The sequence below is a fragment of the Motacilla alba genome, chromosome 11 (assembly GCF_015832195.1).
Source record: "Motacilla alba alba isolate MOTALB_02 chromosome 11, Motacilla_alba_V1.0_pri, whole genome shotgun sequence".
NCBI lineage: Eukaryota > Metazoa > Chordata > Aves > Passeriformes > Motacillidae > Motacilla > Motacilla alba.
This window is the reverse complement of record NC_052026.1, coordinates 2,943,130-2,957,667: the sequence shown is the minus strand read 5'-3', so window position 1 is coordinate 2,957,667 and position 14,538 is coordinate 2,943,130. Positions and strand designations below refer to the sequence as shown.

Here is a 14,538-nt window from a genome sequence, read left to right as displayed (position 1 = left end):
CACCATGCCCTGGCTACAGTGTGTCTGCTCCAGTTTGTTTTTCGAGGACACCATCGCTTCAATTCTCTTCCAATTACTTCAGTGTCTGCCCTTGAGGTGTGTCTTCACAACCGTCTTTTGGGAGCAAGTTTGGGCCACCGATCTTCCCAACCAGTCTCAAAATACATATATATTCTACAAATTGCAGCCCGGAGGAGACGCCCGGCAGGATGCTTGCCACACAGAGGATACGGAGGAGCCTCCCTTCTCCTTTCCTCCCAGACGACACCTGGCAGCAGGGGCGCACAGGCTTCCCCCGCACCCTGCCCGGGACCTTTCTTTCCTCCCTCCCCGCAACGAGCCCCTCGGGGGGTGCAATATTCGGCCGGGAGCCGCGCGGACTCGGGTTGCGGGAGCCGGGAGCGCGCAGGGCGGTCGCAGGCTCGGCCCGCAGCGCCCCGCTCCGCTGGAACTGCCCTGCAGACAATGCACGATCCGGCGGCCGCGGCGGGGAGCGGCCGGCGCCGCCAGAACGTGTCAAACTTGAGAGGCGAGAGCATCCCTGGAAAGGCGGCGGCCCCGCCCGCGCCGCGGCGAGCGAAGATGCGCCGGGGGCGCGGCAGGACCGGGAGCGCTCCCCGCCGGAGGCCGCCGCACCTGCTCCCGGAGGTGCGCGCTGGGCGCGGGGCGGCGGCCGCGGCCGCCAGCGGGGCCGGGGCTGGCGGGGCGGGAGGCGGGAGGCGGGGAGGGGGGCGGCGGCTCCCGTCTCGGGCGGGCTGTCCCGCTTTACTCTCTCCTCCCCGCCGAGGATCGCGGGCGCGGAGCCGCGGCTGCGGCGCGCAGGGCGGCGGCGGGAGCGGCGCGGAGGATGCGCTGAGCGAGCGCGGGAGGAGGCGCAGGTCAGTGGCGAGACCCTCTGTCCCCGGGCCCGGGACGCGCTTCGCCACGCGGATCCCCGCGTCCCCCGGCCGCTCCCCAACTTTTGCCCGCACCACTTCGGGAAAGTGACCAAACTTGCGGGGGAGCCGCGCTGGAGCCCCTCGTCCCGCGTCCCCTCCTCGTCCCGGCGGCGCGACCCCCTGACCTCGGGGCTGCTCTCCCGGCTCGCGGCGCTGTCATTCCGGTAATTCCCGGCGCCGCTGGTTGCGGGGCGCAGGGGCAGCGGCCGCGCTCGGGGCCGGGCGCGGTGCGGCTCGCCCCGGGCTGCGGCGCGCCCCCTCCGCCCCAGCCGCTCCGCTCCCTTCGCCGCTCGGGCACGGGGGCACCGGCACCGGGACCCACCTCCAGGGGAGGATGGAGCCTCCGGCTTCGACGGCTGGTACGGCTTCGCTGGCGGGTACGGGTCCGGCATGGGCTCCTGTAAGGAAAATAACGGGTCCAAAGCAAACTAGTTGATAAATGCAGGCGTCTCCCTAGACTGGAAACCCAGTTCGCCCGGAGTTCAGTCTATGCGAGCAGGAGCGGTATGACGGGACTCGGAGGCACTTTTTAATTTCTGCAGCTATCTTTAGAGAACAGGGGGTTTCTTTGGGCGCTGCTCTCCCGCAGGAGTGCTTCTCAGCACATCCCGATTGCCCTGCCCCTGCTCGGCCACACTGGCAGCTCGGACCTTGCAATGCCCCTTTACACCTCAGCCCTCCAGCACGGGTGTGTTCAAACCACGGCAAGCGTACGGCAAAGAATCATTTGTACAAGTATGTTCGCCCCGGGGTGCTGGTGATGGGCAACCGGACAGCACCCTGCTGACGTCTGGGATTCCTGGGTGCTGGTTGAACTAGTCAGGAATGATGTGATACCTGGCTGTAGCTGTGTCATTAGCTCTTTAAGATTTTTCAGGGATTAGGAAAAGCCCTTATTGTGATTGTGTTATAATATTGCTTTTTGTCTGTAGCTGACTTCTGTTGCATGTAGATTAACTTGTTTTAAAAAACCCAAAGATGCTCTTTTTAATGTTAGACACATACATAGAAAATTCTTGTATTTTATTGCAAGATTTAAAAGTTGCAGCTATTAAGAGAACAGGCTGTATCTACAGTACTAGGGAAAGAGGGTGAATAGTAAACCGGAACAGTCTCAGAAACGAGAATTGGAAATGCTGCCGGTAAATCTGTTTTGTTTATCAATGATGCTCACCATTTGACAGGAAAGCTATCCTCAGTTTATCCTGAGAAGATTTCATTTTGTCAGATGCCTGGTGTCTCATCAATTCCTTTCATGTCCCTGGGATTTTCTCTTTTCCAGGCTCAGGCCACAGCAGTTCTCTGTGTTGGGGATAACTGTTAAGCTCTTCTTTTGAATTCATGAGCTTCCAAATTAAACTTTTGCTGACACCTGCTACCTAGCCTGGTTGAGCATAATGACAGCGTCACCCGGGCTACTGGAGCTCTGCCACCAAACTAAGTAAATTGCAACCAAAAATAATTGTAAGGTGCCTGGACTAGGTAACACAATGATTTGGGGGACATCTGGGAAACTCTGGCTACTGGAAATCCATTCAAAGTCTGTTTCTTATGGAGCAAACTTCACAACAGCAATCACAGGCAGGAATTAAATCCATAGAGTAGATGGCAACAGAGATTAATAATCATCATCAATTAGCTGATGGAATCAAACAGAACAAAATGAGGGTAAACAAAAACCTGTCTCCCCCTCCCCCTTGAATGCAGCTCCACCTTCATTTATCCATAGTCAAGGATCTCTCCTGAGCGCTGTTTTCGAGTGCCAAAAAATTTAGCAGGTGTCATAACATAAGGTCAAGACTTAATTATTTATATGGAGACATCAATCATCCTGTGGGGATGATTTATTTATAAATCACCAGAGCTGTAACACAAGACCGTGAATTCTGATTTCCTCCTGCTCCTTCCTAAAGGGACCAGGAAGGTCCACACTGTGGCCAAATGGCCTCAGGAGCCTATAGAAGTTTTTGCCCAGCCCCACATGGAGGAGGCTTTTCTACACCTTTTAGATCGTGCAACCAAAATACCACCGGGGAAATCTCATGCATATTTGCTGCATCTCAGTAATGAACATTTACTGATTATGGATTATCTGGAGAATTTAGCTTTTTAAACATTATTCAAATTTTTATGTTTATGTAAGCTAATAAGACTGAGGAGATTCAGTAACTACTCTTTGCCTTATGGTATTTGAAAAGAGTGTCCATGGGGCTTAGCTCAGCATCTTCCACAGTCGCTTTTAAAAGACTAAAATAGAATTTTTCTGCCTGAAAAAAACCACCCTATCTCTACTCAGTGTAATGTTCTTTGCTCACAATTAATGCCAAAAATCAATTTTCTAATATGCTTTTTATGTTTCTGCTGAGCACAAACAGGATGGCACAGTAAAAGCTTTTACTGCCATCTGATTAGGCTGCAGTGGGGTAAGTAAGTGGCTTGGGCCAGCAGGGCTGCGAGATTGCTGTGCTGGATGCAGCAAACACAGAGAAGGGCATGGGATGCTGAGCACCAGCCACAGCCCTGCTCTCAGGGTCATTCAGGGAAATGTTATCAGCTCTGTGGGCAGAAGCAGGATCAGGCCCATTAGGTTTTCTGATAGCTGGACAAAGTAAAGAACATGCATTTGGGCTGTTCCTTAACCTCCTCTTCTGGGATTTTGATAAAGGGTTAATTACAGCCAGGGACTCTCAGAGATTTGTCCATTTATTTATCTGTGAAGAGGAATCATGCTATTGATCTTATTCACATGACTGTTTTTCAGGCAGGGAGGTGATTAACTTTGAGTGAAACCAGTAAAAAAAAAGAACATAGGAAGAGAGATGGAAAAGAAAGTTATGGTTAAAATAAGAGCTAGGATAGAAGGTTTCCTTTGCTTTTCCATCATTAGCTGGTGAAGATGTGTAGCCCAAATCCATCAGCTTTACCATCAAGAAAAGAGGAGTATGAGGAGCTTGTGATCCTTCTGAACTTCATGGCAGGACTCCATTTTGGCAAGAGCAAGTCAATAAGCTCTCCTGCACATCCATTATTCTGTTCCCACTGATTTTAAAAGAAGACCATTTATCACTGTATTTCAGCGACAGAAATACTAAAATAATGTTTCACTGGGCTTATAAGAGGGTGTGAAAAAGGATGGATGAGCTGGCAACGTCTTCAAGGAACAATTAAGACATTAAGAGTGCGGGAAAATATTTTTAGGAAATAACTAATTAGTGAGAAAATTGGAATTTAGGACCCGATTCAGTTATGAGATGTTCCTCAAGCACCCTCTGAATTTTGCTCAGAGCATGTGAAAAAAATGAAAAATTCATAGTATTTCTCGTAGGCAAGACCAGTCATCTGCTTGTGTGTTTTTATGGAATACTGGGTATATTTATAGCATTTAGTAATGCCAGCAACATTCAATGTAAAGAGTAACAGATGAATGTATCGTGAAACAAGGCACTGGCAAGGCAGGTGGGAAATCATTTCCAAAATATTGCAGCAACCAGGCTGGGAGAAATCTAAGAAGATGGAAAACATAACAGACCTAGGTAGCTTCAAGCAAAGCCGGGGTTAAAGCCCAGGCTGAGCCCTATGCACGTGTTCTGTGGAGGAGGAGAGCCAGGACTCCTGTGTGCCAGCCCCAGCAGAGGTGGCCTCCACGCCACTCCAGCCTCAGTGCACCCAAGGGCACAGGCGACAGTAAAATTGCAGTTGAGTGCAGAGAGAAGAAAGGAGGGGAATGAAATTGTACTGGCTCAACTGCAAGAAACAAATCACAGGCTTCCCTAATCAGACAGATGATGCCTAACTAGGGCACAACGTGAACCACAAAGAAAGGTGGCAGATTTCACAAATTAGTCATGGCAAAAACGGTGAATTTCACAGCTTGAAGTGAATTCACGTTATAGGATGAAACAGCACAAAGTGATTAAGAGCTCTAACTGATAGGAGCAATAAGCATGTGAGACTTAGTCATCATGCAGCAGCCGACATTTGTCTCTGGCTTCAGCTGAGCCATGGAGCAGCCCTTCAGTCTCCAGTTTTTGAAGCTGAGTGGGAGCTGGTGGGGACAATCACAAACAAGATCCCACAGATGTTTGCTGGAGTTTTCTGTTTCTGTGAGGTACAGCCATGGCAGCTGGAGCTGCCATGCAGGGAGATGTTCTGCAGGCACAGGCTCTGCTCCTGGTGCCACCACTGAACTTGGAGCTGTGGCAGCAGGACCTCATCTTCACAGCATGACCCCACTGGTAGGAACAGAGAGGGAAGACAGCTGAGAAAGGCTGGAATGAGGGGGGACACTGTTGCAGCACACTCCCTGCCATGCTGGGGCTGACCTTCCAGGTCTGACAGTGCCATTTTTACAGCCACTAGGTGCTGGCACGTGCCACCTCATAGTAACCACACCACAGCATGCATCCCTAATAGAAAACAACCATTAAACAGTCTATTCCCATTTTCTGTTCTTTCAGGGGATCAAAACCAGTGTCACAAGCCTCTGTCACAGGTGGTGTTGCATGACTTTTGCTGGTAAAACATTTTAATAGCTGTGACAGCACACTTTCAAGGAAATGTCTGTTAATGGATACTGGAATGTTACCCTACCAGTTGTATCCCTGGTTCAGTGAAGACTAAAAGTTTGGAGAAAAATGTCACCATTGTATCTTAATACTTTTGTTTCAATGTACACTGTTCTATCATAGCTATTGAAAATCCATAGAGCAAAATGGAAGCAAAGTGAGCTAACACCAACCAGGACAAAGCCACCCTGGGGAATTCCTCCTCTGGCAGCATAAGCCTAATTGAAACTGTTCCCAGTGGCAGGCTGCGGCCAGGCTCGGGCAGTGCCCCGGCAGCCCCGTGCCAGGGGGGTTAACACAGCCCGAGCTGGCAGGCAGAGCCACGAGCCCTTCAGGGAGCAGAGCCTGGCAGCTCCCCTCCGTTCATTGAGGGCGTTCCAGCACCGTCGGGTCCGCTGAGCGCAGCTGTGTTAATATCGTGCAGGAGAGGGGAAGCTGTGGGAGTTGCCAGGACTGAAGCCATAGAGGAACGTAATGGGGCAGTGCCAGTGCCTTCAAATCCCACCTGGAACTTGTTAGCCATCCGCGGGGGGTAGCAGAGCACCTGCACCGCAGATGATCCAACACTCACCCTCTGTGCAGAGTCCAGCTGCGCCTCCACTGGGCACTGCACGGCCACAGCTCCACTCCTCACCCAGCACGAGAGCACCCTCAGTTGTACCGTGAAGAAAGACCCCAAGAGGGATTGATCACTCTTGAGCAAGCATGCAAACACAAAGTTTGAAAAGAATTATCATTTCTAAAGCATTTGAAAGGAATGCCCTTGGAGCCCTGGTAAGGAAGTGGAAAGGACTTTTAAGAAGGCAGTCAGGATGAGAGACCCTCTTCTCCTACACTGATTTTGGAACCTGGCAGGTTTTAAGAGATCTTTCAGTTACATTTTGCAAATCAATGCTAATTTGATGTATCGGAGCTCTGCACTGTGCCGATTCACTGTCAAACCAGTATTAACTAGGCATTTTTGGGGAATGCTTTTATCTCAAGGTCCATTAAATATGCAAACCTGGCAATTATTTCACCACCCTTAAAATACTTAATTTGAAATGTGCATCAGAGCACCCATAAATGGCCTTTCAGTCTTCATCAGAATGAAGCCTCCCTCTCTTGAAAGTGCAAGTCAGAGTCCTGGGAGAGGGGGCTGGTGGCTGTGCTTGAGATGAAGACAGGAGGCAGGAGGGGCCTGATGCTGCCTGCAGTGCTGCCACAGAGAAGCACAGCCACGTTAAGGTCTGCTAGGGCCTGATCTGCTGACCACCAGTCATTCATACAGCAACCAACCAGGAGAAAGTCAGGAAATATTAAGTAAATGGCAATCCTGGAGAGAGTGCTAATTACTCACCTTGGGAAAGGTGGCCAGATCAGCTGCATAAACTTTCTGAGTGCTTTTTCAACCTGAGTGCCTGTCATCTGACATCCACTTAAAGCTAGAATCTAAATAAAAGTTGCTTTATTTTTTAACAGTTGCTAATTTAGCCAAAGCTGCAAGAGGTCCTGGTCTTTAAATCCGGGTTCCTTTAATGCCTGCACAGAAACAGTAGGAGAGAGGTTGGTTTCTCCTTCTCTTCTGTGTGGTCTTCAAATACAGACCGGCCCCTCTTCAGAGTTGGGAGAATCACAGCAGTAGTTAGCTGGTCACATGCATATTAAGATGACTGACTTCAGGCACCTACATTTGAATATGTGATTGAATATGGCTTCATTTTTATGTCCTGAAATGGGGATAGTACTTAGCTCAAAGAAGATCAATTAATTTTTGTGTTGCTTTTAAGTTTTTTAATGGAAGATGTTACATAAATTATTATTTAATATACTTTACCAGGTTTTTTTTTGCATGAGCTGCTTGATCTGCTTAAAGCATATAAATCAGTATGAGCTGCATTAGTAAAATAAGTTCAAATATCTAAAGAGTACATCAGAAGTTAGACTAGTGCATGAAAAGAGCTAAAAGCTAAGTTGCTCTTTCATTGGCAAAAAGCAGACAGATTGGTTTTTTTGTGAACCTTTAGACTCCTCATTTCTCAGGAATCACAAAATCCATTTGTGAAAAGATCTAGGAAATACAGAAAGAAATTGTACAAGTGACATCCTGGTCAGTAAAGCATGTGAGTCTGCAGGCACACAGACAGGATGATGCCATGAATCTCCCCTTTGTGTTGCAGTTCAGAAGAGGAGTTATTTTCTTTCATCTGAGCAGATGCCAAAGGCTCAGAGAAGGGTGAGTGGACAGAATGCAGCCCCTTTCTTGTAGCAGAAATGTATTTGCCTGTAAGAGAAGAGAGAATCCCCTCCTAATCTGCAGTGATAAAAACCTCTTCATCTGGGGGTTATCAGAGCACTGGGTGCAAGGCAGAGCATGACCAGCTATTATTTCATCCTTCCATCCCTCAGCCCAGAACATATTCCATCCAACACAGATTTCCACATCCACCAGTTCTAGGGAAAGTTCCTTCCCTGCATCTCTAAGATATACAAATACTTGCATGCTTTTTTCCATCTTTCCCCAAAAGCAGACTTTATCACATTCACATCCAAAAACCTCCCTCTCCAACTACAGAAGCTAATTTATTACTTTTCTGGCTTTTCTTCTCAACCATTATTCAGATCCCATTGTTAGTGTTTCTTCCAATAATACCAAAGCCCTGTGACAATGTTTTAAAGAGTCACTTATAACTTACTAGCAAAGTAATTCACATCTGCCTGTTAGTTATGGCTGTGTGATCCACCCAAGGAAGCTGCTGTCCGATAAATTACTGAAGTGTCTGCCTTCACACAGTGCTCCCCAAACTCTCCAGCATCTCTTCCCTGCTTTCTATCACCTAACTTAGTGCCAAAACAAAGGATGGCAGCTGTTTCAGCACTTAATGCCAGTATTCCATTGCAGACTAGGGGGAGGGGATTTCCTTTCAAAATGCCACTCTCCCACTGAGACTGGCAGTAGTATTATCTCACATCTTTAAATACTAGTCTTGGAGTTATTGGTGTGACAGCAAGGTGCAGAGATTTTATGACACAGAAAACTTACATGAACAATTTTTTTTTCAACATTTAAAATCTAAAGTTACTTTTGAATCCTTGAATTAATTAATTAATCCTTTTGTTCTAAACCCTGTAATTGTTTAATGCTTTGGAATAGCACTGCCCTTATTGTTTTGTGTATGCTGTCACTCCTGCAGGTCTTGGTGTCTCCCCACATAGATATTGTATTAGATACACATTAGATGTTGTATATGCTCCTAACACTACAGCTTGCATAAAGCTCTTCTATTCTGTACCTTACACAGGAGGGCTACTGTACTGATAGCAGCCACTACATAGTATCTATAAATAACAAATCATCACACCTACCTGCACTGTGTTCTTCTGATACATTATTAACCTCTGTTGCAGCACTCCTACTTCAAAATACTAGAATCAGCTTGTTATTCTACCCTTAGTTTACACTGGGAGAAACCTCAGCTCAGGATAATGTCAGGAGATTATCTGAGGTCTCTGTTATAGTAGCAGCATGTGTTGCTAGCACAGAAATTCATCTGGTTTTCATAAATATTTGATGGGGCTCTATCATCCTCATCATCATTGTGGGCTGGTTGGAAGAGGATCCCCCCGCGACTGCAGCCCATTTCTGAGTTGTCGTGGAAAGTCAGTCGGTGATATTTCAATCACAGTGTTCTTATAACAAATTCCATTCAAACGCTGTCTGAAAGGGAGTTAAGGTTTCATCCTGCTGCTTAGAGAATGATATGCTAAATGCAGCTTCCCATGGGCTTGGCCGCAGTCCAGTACTTTGTAATTTATAGTTCTCCTTCTGAGTTCTGGCTGTGACCTTGGGACTGCACGGGGAAGTTCTCTCACGTTTTGCTAAAGCACCATCCCAGAGCCCTCGCCCCCTTCCCAGGCAGCAAGGGGCAGCTCCTGGACATCCAGGAGCCCGAGGGCAGGAGGGAGCAGCAGCACAGGGGAGTGCTCCTTTCCTCTGTTTTACTATTAGGAGCAAATCATGGAACATTGTTCTTAAATGACAGAAATTATTAGGTAGCTTCAAAGCATGAAATTCATTCACAGAAGAGGTTTAAATTATATTAGCCAAAGGCGTTTTCTGCAGAGAAAGCCACAAAACAGTTTTAATTTGAGATCTCCAAACAGCTGTTGTGCCCTATGTATTTATATTGAAAAAATAACTTGGAAGGTTATGTTAACATGCAATTAAATTAAAAAATTAAATTTAAAAAAAAAATTTAACATAAATACTGATCCTATTGATAGCATACAGGGGTGCCTAAGAAATGTGTGTGTCCATGGCCAGAGGAACTGACAACCCAGATTGTAACACAGGCCACTTTTAACAGAAAAATTGTATAATTGAGAGAAATTATTGCCCCTTGAAGATTCCATTCATTATAGATTGTAACAGAGATATGTCTTCAGAATGACTGCAGTTCCCTTCAGTTAAAGAGCTATTCAGAAATACCAGTGTTTGAGCTTATGGACGTAGCTGCAATTGTTTTAGCAGAGTTAGTGAGGGAAAGCAATTTAGAGAAAGTTACAGCAGACCCGTGCTGCTCTTATGTTTCTTTATTCTTTCCAGATTTTTCAAGGACATATCTTCTGAAAGTACTTGTTTGTACTTACCTATATGGATTCCTTAGGGTGGGGAATAATTTTAAAATAAAAAAGGATGACTTTTAAAATAATGATTTTTTAAATTATTTTGTACAATTTAAAAATTATGGGAGAAGCCTCTTAGACATTTTATTTCACCAGTAATTGCCATGGATTTTCTGCAAAACAAGTGATATGGATGTAGCTTTGAAATATAAGAAAAACAACTCTTCATTTTTTCATTTGGTCTTCAAAGTATCGCATCTGACATTTTTTGTGATTGGGACTTACCATAAATGAACCTTCTCTGTAACCCAGTTGTATCCCAGTTGTATCTCTTTTGAAGTGCTTCTTCTATTACCTGATGTGAAGACATCAGAGAATAATTATGTTAAGTAGTTCTTTGTAAACAATAAACCAGCAAACCCAAGAAACTCCCTTTGCTAGGTGCTTATCACCAAGATACCACTGGCAAAACATACATCAGCTCCCTGGACCAGTCTAAAAATGGTGACCCTCCACTGGAGAACTTCACCAGAAGTATGTTTGTCATTTTTGCTTCACTTGTGACACAACTCCAATGCAATGATTACACCTGTGGGCAGTGCCCAGAGGTGAGGTGTGTGGGAAAGCCCCACGGCACTGGTGCTGTGTGTGCAGAGACCTTTGCAGCGGCGTCCCGACGGGAAAGGACAAATGGCAGTGTTTATGGCAGGTTTCTGTGCAAGAGGTTTCTGTGCTCTACACTGAGTATTTATTCTGGCAGTAGCTCTAATTGTGCTGTAAAGCACCCTGGGTGCTGGTTGCTGTGTGCCCAGGAGTTTGACTAGAAGCCAGCCAACAGTGCTCTGTGATAATGGTGCATCATTTCGCCGCAGGAGCCCCATGCCCGTGGGTAGCAACAGCCTTCCTGCTTCCTCCCACACTCTCTGAGCAACCAAATCCCATCTCCAGGGTGTCTTCTGGGCTATAAACTTGCTGTTGTTTATTATTAGCACACCGTGAAGTGTGAGGTGTGTATTAGAGATACCTTTCTCTCACATGTTAGAGAATTAATATCAGCCTGTCTCCAACCCAGCTGACCCCATTTCCATGCATTTCTAGGGCAAAGAAGTAGTGGGGAGAGCTTGTGCAGAGGGGACCCACCACCAGAGCTCATCATTTCCTCCAGGAAATGTCTTCCCTATGCAAAGTCCTGCTCAGCCCTAATTTTTCCAGTGGAGACCAGTTAGTGTTGGCTTTTGCAGTGCTCTGAGCAGAGGCGGTGGTTTCTTCCAGCTTTTCAGTGTTGCAGAGTTTTTTGTATGATCATTGGCATTATTCATGCGCACCTCCAGCTCCTCATCCTTAAGTGACTTTGAGACTTCATTCTATAATCCATCATATCAGCAGCCCTCTTGGCTGGCCTTGCTTTAGTAACAACTGCTTCTTCTCCCAGCAGTTCTCCTGACACCTCGTGTCAGTGGGACAGAAAGCTGAGCTCAGTGAGAGGGGACTACGTGGAATTCATCCACATTTGGATGGGAAGGGAGGGTGCATGATGGATAAAGGAGATATGTGAGAGAGCATCAGAGGAAGCAGCTGGGCTGATTCAAAGAAGCAGCTCTGCCCTGTAATTCCATGTATCACTGTGTGCCATTACCTGGAGCAGAGCCTGTGAGACCAAGAAATACTCGTTCCATCTGAGCTGGCTCCTGTGTGTCTGATCAAAGCCCCTCTGCTTTTTCCAGCCATAGACCATCTCACTGGCTGCACAAGCCTGGCAGGTATGCCACGCTGCATCCTTCCCTGTCTGGCTGTTCAACTGCCCTGTTACTTTCTTTGCCCAGGGCTTCTTTTCCCCTCTAATATCTCACCTAAATGTTTTCTTTCTTAGCTTCAGGCCATTGGTCCCTGGCCTACAATTTTCTGAAACTGTGAATAACTTCCTTCATTTCTGTTGTTCCTTTGATATTAGACTGTGGTCATGTTCACCCCGAGCCATCTCTTTCATTGGACTCTGAATTTGGCTTTCTCAGCCTCACCACATATTATGTTCTCTAATCTACATGCCATTGTCCTCCTTTGTTTTCATCTTCTTTTGAAGTTTAGTTGCCAGAAATACAGAGCATCATGGTTTTAGATGGCTGTTATTTGTATTGACTTACATGCACGTCCCACAGTTAGCTGTATTTTCTTACCCAGAAAGGCTATTTTTGTTTATATTGGTTTACTTTATGAAATTATCCCTCTCCTCTCCAAATTTAATTTTGCAAATGAAAATATATGAAATAACTCTCCATTTTGCTGCCAAGGTACCAACAGAAAGCAGTAAGACTGAAGAAGGCAACTGGTTATAAAGGCTCCTAAGTTCAATCTTTGTGGGAATTCGGTCCAGTTTCTGCACAGGTAACAGAGGCAGGTCTGTCCTCAGGATTATCCCTGTGCCATGTGTAAGGGTCTCTGCCATTTTGGAAAGTACTATCAGGTACCTGTCCCCAGACATTCAATTTCTCCAGTAGCATAGTTTCCTGTGATTTATCACCAAAATATGAATTTTTGTCCTATGGGAAGTTCTAAGTTTGGGATTTTCTCTAAGATTAAAAAAAATCTCAGTTTTAAAACTTGTCATGAAATACAAAATTCTTGGGAAGGAAATTCAGTTTGGTGAAAGCAGAAACACTCCACCGAGATGATTTTGATCTAGCCTGGGTACTGTGATTTGGCTGTACTGATGAATCTCCCCTTGTCTCAGCTCAGCATCCCACAGGAGCTGCCAATCCCAGCCCACCCTGCCCTGAGCTCTCCTTTGCAGACCCCAGGGCCGAGCCAGCTTCCACCACCCAGCACTGCCTCTCTTACCTTGTTGCTTTCCCTAGATAACAAATCTACACCTTTTTTTACGCAAATGTGAAATGCAAAAAGCCTCAGGAAAAGTTTTATCCCATCATGGAAAAGGAGATCATGCCTGGGAGTGAGATCTTTGTATGGTGAAAGAATTGCAGCTCCCCAGAGCAACAGGGAGGTTGAGAAGAAGGGAGGTATTTGAACATATATTTGTAAAATGAGGCCCTATTAAGATTTCTAACAATGCCAAAGATCTGAAAGATGGAAACAGCCTCCTGCACTGTAGCACATTGGGCTCTGTGGACCTGCTTGGGATTGGATTTCTGCACATGTGCCATTCCCTGGCATGGATGGTGTCCCTCATCAAACACGAGAACCCAGCAAGTAGCACTGCTTTCCCAGCCTCTGCCTTGTACTCCCCCAGCACTTGTAACCAGTCCCTTGGTTTGCTTACTCCTTTATTCTGTGAAACCACTGGCTCTTCTTGTCCTGGGCTTGTAATGGGTTTGCAATTAGGGTCTCAGTTCTGAAAAATCATGAGAGAAAGAATACCTGTAATAATACTGTTTTTAAAATAACTAATCCACAGTTCTACATTGACTTATTGATAAAAACCCCTCCAATAACTATTAACAGCAATGCACATGAGGACTGCTGACATAAAGGACAGGACAAACTTTCTAAAATGTCTCCTATCTTTGTACTCCATAAATATTTATTTGTAGCAATACTGTCGATTTCACTGGCACTTCACCTCACTCTGTTTCAGCAGAGCCATGACAGCTTCACAGGACAATTCCAAGTGAAAAGCAACATCTGCAGAGCCCCTTCCTGCCAGAAGAATTGGGCTCTGTATAATTTTTCTTTTCAGAGGTTGAAACAAAATCAGTAAGGGGAAGAATTGTTTCAGTTGTCCAAAAGACAACTCGAGTGTTTCGTTTTTATCACTGAAACAGAAATCTTCAAAATTCAAATTTATTTTGAATACAAAAATTACTTTTTTTTTCTTATAAGCGTCAAAACAAAACATTTGGATTTTATTTACATTCAGAATAAAGTTTCTCATGTTTAATTAGTTGCTACCTTCATTTTAAAAAAATCAAAAACCAACAAATAGTTCATAAAACACTTAATAAATTAAAGATCCCAGCAAGCCTCAGCAAAAATTACGGTGAAGTAATTGGCTTTTAGATGATCACTGTTTTTAATGGATACTGAAATGCACTTTGGAAAGGGTCTGTTGCATCTGTCTTTTAGTTAATTATTAAATTCAAAATATTTGAAATATGTGTTGTAGGATTACTTTGTTTTAATTTTCCCAGCACAGACATTGACAGTTCCTGGATGATACTGCACCAAACTGTCCCCTTTAATGACATTTTCTTTTTAATAATCATTGATCCACACAAATTTGTCAGTTCCTAAATAGGAGCTCATCACTTATATTGCCTTTGAGAGATCTGTCAAGGGCTGAGTATGGCACAGAGGATCTGCTATGCAAGTTTGCCATATAATCACATGATAGTTGGATACAATTTGGATTCTAATATTTTGTGGCTGCTCTAAATACCACAATGTACCAAAATACCATGTCTTTTGTCCATGTGTGC

The 14,538-nt window shown here is 45.5% G+C and overlaps 1 protein-coding gene across 3 annotated transcripts in view; it reads left to right on the top strand.

Moving 5' to 3' along the window:
* Window positions 1-467: 467 nt before the first annotated feature.
* Window positions 468-14,538, top strand: part of CHST8 (carbohydrate sulfotransferase 8) — a 187,789-nt gene continuing 173,718 nt past the window's right edge. Inside the window, exon 1 of one of the 3 annotated variants that reach the window (XM_038148215.1) lies at window positions 468-648. The gene's annotated coding sequence lies outside the window, so the exon portion shown is untranslated. Of the gene's footprint in view, window positions 649-742; window positions 879-14,538 lie in introns of those variants that run through there. The other 2 variants (XM_038148217.1, XM_038148214.1) reach the window with 2 other exon arrangements.